This window comes from Adiantum capillus-veneris, chromosome 3 (genome assembly GCF_014529385.1).
Source record: "Adiantum capillus-veneris isolate H3 chromosome 3, ASM1452938v2, whole genome shotgun sequence".
In the NCBI taxonomy this organism is placed as follows: Eukaryota; Viridiplantae; Streptophyta; class Polypodiopsida; order Polypodiales; family Pteridaceae; genus Adiantum; species Adiantum capillus-veneris.
Window position 1 is genome coordinate 128792717 of NC_140933.1, and position 4877 is coordinate 128797593.

The 4877-nt window shown below is 40.1% G+C and overlaps 1 pseudogene; it reads left to right on the forward strand.

The window, feature by feature from the left end:
* The first annotated feature begins 762 nt into the window (after positions 1-762).
* LOC147461696 (uncharacterized) lies at positions 763-3002 on the forward strand (annotated as a pseudogene).
* The last annotated feature ends 1875 nt before the right edge of the window (positions 3003-4877 follow it).

A 4877-nucleotide genomic window follows, 5' to 3' on the forward strand; every position in this document is an offset into this window, starting at 1 on the left:
GTTGAAAAAAGCTCTAAAGGAGATATATACGATGGAAATGGAAACCAGTGAAGAGGATGGTAAAGATGTAATGAGTGTTCCATCCCATTACAAGAAATAGGGTAGAGGTGCCAGTAAAAGTACGGGTCCCAGATTAGAGACACACATTACACACTACTACTACTATTTAAAGATACTTTTTTGTCCCAAAAGAGAGACACTTTTTACACTGTGTCTATTTTTCCACAAGGAGAACTATTAATTTCACACTAAGCTTTTCCTTTTCTACGACTAGCGGGCTTGTCTTTCTTTTCTCATCGCATCCCTTTCTACAAATGGAGCAAGCGCCCTTCCCTTTTCATCATGGACCTGCAAAACAATTAAGTAGCAGCTTGTCAGCAATTGGCTATCATATTTCCAACATGCATTAAAGAGCAGTTCTACAAAAGATGACACACACACCACAGCGTCATGAAAATACCTTGTACACTTATCATACCAAATCAAAACGACATGTTGAATTCAGTCCAACGATCCCCATTTACCTACTCATCCATTACAACCAGGGGAAAATGCTTGCTCATTAAGCCTCTAAGCAACAGCTCAGATGAACTCAAGCTGTGTATTTAGTCCAACAAATTGTCTTGGCACAAGATCTCACACTGTCCGTGATACACTAACCTCTTATGGTTTCAGTAGCACCCTGTGAGTGTAAGGGTTGTTTGCTAGAAAGATATCCACAGCTTGAAAATTTACTCTGCACTTCTCTATTAATTCACAAGCATGGGGGACGTGGATGCTGTTGCGGACGCATACATGTGATGCCAATTTTCCTCTGCAAAGTTCAACACAAAAAAGGCCCATTCATATCACCCAAGGCTTCCTCATCAACAACAACTTCCTGCTCATCAACCTTAGCCGAGAAGCGAGCTGCAAGTCCCAAGCGCACTTCTCCCCCCTCCTAAGAAAAAGTTTTCTGTGAGAGACTATTCACATCTTCTCAAAGAGTTTGAGGACTGATATTATTTCTTGAGTTAACTCTGAAAGGTAAGCTAACAACAGTGTTTTTAATCATAATCATTTTCATTAGTTTTCAATGTAATGTATAAAGACAGTTTGTTTGACTCTGATATTATAACTTTTGTTTTAAAACAAACAAACGGTAAGAGGCACACGAACCAGCAGCCATACCCAAACATCATTAGCAAGGAAAACTACAGTTACATCACCATCAGTACAACATGCTCGGAGCAACAGGAGAAAGAGAAAGTTTCACTCTAGAATCAGTAAAACACCACCTCTGGTGCTTCAAACAAAGGCAACATTTCCCAAACCCTCACCTCCAGCATCAACCACTCCAAAAAATTCAATAGATGACAACAACAATGAGCAAACAAAGGAGATAGAAGCTACACAACCATCAAACCAAAAAGGCGTACCACTCTTTCATGGACAGCTCAAGACAAGGCCAAAGCTCTCCGTGCTCATGACCAAGGTCTCTCACTGCACAAATGCTCCATGTTGTATAGGATGAGTAAGTCTGCAATAATCAATTGGGAAGAAGGTCGAACCCAAAAGAAACAAAAAGGCCCTCCCACCATCCTCTCGGAAGAAGAAGAAGCTTTGCTGCTAGAGTGGATATTCAAAAAGTCTCATTCAAGTTATTGGGTAGCTATAGTAGATGTAAAGTTGAAAGTTACAGAAATTTGTCAAGCACAGGAAACACTCTTCACCAACGGCATTCCAGGAAGGAGTTGGTGGGATGGTTTTCAAAGGCGACATCTGGAGCTTGTATTTTGAGTTTGTGAAGGTTTGGATCAATCAAGAGCTACAAGGTTTCGCCCAGATATAGTCAAAAGTCTCTATGAGAACTTAGAGAAGCTTTACTCAGAAAGTAGCTATCCACACCAACATATGGAATGCTGATGAGACAGGATGTCAAGGATCACGAGATAGGGAATGAAGATTCTCGCAAGGAAAGGTACGAGGTCAGTGTATGGCCTCACGTGTGACTCAAGGGAGTGGCTCATTGTCTTATGTTGCGTCAATGCATCCGGACAAGCCATTCCCTCTTTCTAAATATTCAAGGGCAGCCGTATGATTGGCAACTACATCGAAGACTGTGAAGAAGGCGCAGCCATGGCAATGCAAAAGAAAGCATGGATGACCGAAGAACTATTTCAAGCTTGGATTGAGCATTTCAAAAATGCATAGGTCAGGACGTGCAATTGCAAAATCAACATTTGCTCATTTTAGATGGTCATGGTAGTCATGTGTTATTGGCGGTTGTAAGCAAAGCATATCATGCCGGCATCGACATTCTTACCTTACTAGCCCACACTTCACACAAATTGGAACCATTGGATGTCTTTGTTTTTAAGTCTTTGAAGGTAATTTTTGAAAACAAAGACAAGCTTGTGCAGCATCAGACAGCTTCATCTCAAGCAAGCAAGAGAGAGAGCTCGCCGCCATTGCATCAAAAGCAATACAACTATCTTTGAATGAGCACAACATCAAGGCAGGCTTCAAGAAAACAGGGATCTGGCCTCTAGACAACACAGCCTGCAAATTTGATGGCATGCCATGCATGTACATTAGTACAGAGAGAGAAATGGCAAATGAGGAGGAAGGAATCGAGGAGGACAATTTGTCTTAGGTTTCCAAATACGCCAATAAGGGAAGACATCGAAGAAGAAGCAGTCCATGCTTTGAACATCATGGAGAACCAAGAACAGCTTGGCAGTGCTCAAGATGGAGGTGGTCAACATGATTACATTCAAGAAGGGTACATAGTCGACACTAGCCACATTACAACCCCAGAGGATCATTCACATGAGACTTCTCAAACAATTAGCTTCATGGATTTGCTGTGAGAAGAAGATTACAGTTCAGAGCTTCACATGCAAGATGCAGCTGCAACAAATGGTAACATACCCACTGCACTACACTATCCAAACCATATCATTGTAGCTACGGACTATTTGACTAAGTGGGCCGATGAACTTAAGTTGTGCCTTTTCTAGCAATTCATTGGTTCTAACCTTAAGTTCTAACCAATGAATTGCTAGAAAGGATGCATGCAGCTAAGCAAAGAAAGATAAAACGATAGCAAGTTATTGATGAAGCCCAAGAAGAAGCTCGGCTTTGAGTAATCAAAAGGAAAGCTGCTCTCAAGAATCAACAAATACCTATTCCCATCAACAATGGGAATTGCAGAAAGATGCAGTGTCAACAGATGATGAATGGTTAGATGGAATGGACCTTCACATCAAAGTACATATAAACAATCATAACACAAATGCATTGGTTGATACATGGGCTCGAGTAAATGCAGTCAGTTATTCCACATACAAGGAAGCAACAAGTCAGTCTTTGACAGTAGGAATAACGACTATTAAAGGATGCAACAAGAACCCAACACCAACATTGGGAGTAGTCAACTTGAATGTGATAGTACATGGATGTTCATGTCCTCATTAGTTTGTATGCTTACCAGATGAACACATGAATGAGACAATGATTCTTGGAATCCCATGGATACAGACTTACAAGGCAGTACCAGATTGGGATACCAATCAGCTCAAGCTATCACCTAAAGGTGGACAACTCATCGTTCCAATTGCACCAAGCAGAGGAATGGAAAGTAGGTTACCAACACAGCAAACCACGAAGCAATTAATCTTCTCCATCCTATCGACAAGAAAATGCTACAAGTAGTATGCAAGGAGTCAAGCAAATTTGGGTACCAAAGGCACAACTTAAGGACAAGCCGATTCAAATATGGGTGCCCAAAAAATCATCTACAATACCAAAGACGGTTCCAAAGTTCAAAGCACAAAGAGGATTATCTTTGAATAGGGAGCTTAAACATGAAATAGATTTGGAAAAAAAAGGAGTACTTATCTTCTCCACAAACCATAAAACCAATCAAGCAATGGAGAGTTAAGTCTCAAAAGGCTCCACCAACCATTCTGCTCAAAGCAAACCAAGATATCAATGGCGGGTAAAAGCTCGACAATAGTCACAATTGATACCAACAGCTCAGGAAATCATTGTGCCAAAGCATCTTGATGGTACAATCAAGCCAAGAGCACACAAGCTACATGAATTGCTCTTTGCAAGACCGCCAAGGAAAACCTCGACATCAGAAACCCTTGAGTTAATTACTCAAGTCCCAACTCTTGCACAGCAGAATGGTTTTAATTGCATTGATCTTCAAAGCATGGTAGAGCCAACCAAGGCTATGCATAGACACGATTGTTCAACCCATGCACACAGTCGTCCCGGAGTACGCCATCTAGGAGGGGTGGTAGGGAACTAAGTAATCAAAAGCAATGTTTGAAGAGGGAGGAAAAGAGTTTGATTTTAACATGTGAATTTTTACAAAACTACCTAATAATTCCCTTATAAATAATCAATAGGGAAAATTTAACTAATAATATCTCCCCGATAAGTGTAAATGGTGTATATACTATCCAAAAATCATTAAAAAATAGTCTTTTTTGCTTATTTTTCATCATTTTTCTTGATATTAGGACTTAAAAATGGAGAAATCCAACAGAAAATAATAAAGCGGTGTTTTTTGATGGATTTTCTTAACAGTTGGATTTTCACGTTGCTTTTTTAGCGCATCTTGTTGTTTTCTTTGAGCTTTTCAATAAACAGGTCAAAAATTAATAATAAATAGTAAATGATCTCAGATGGAAAAACTAAATACACAACGCTGATCAAAAGGACAAGCCGACAGACACAAAAAATTTCAATCAAATCGGTAGACAGAAGTGGAAAGCCTAAATTAGGCAGTCAGACCTACTTTTACAGATTCTTGCAGAATGAGCTACAGGAATCCCATTGAGGAAATTTTTGAGTCTAACATGTTGGGGTATAAAGCCCAATGT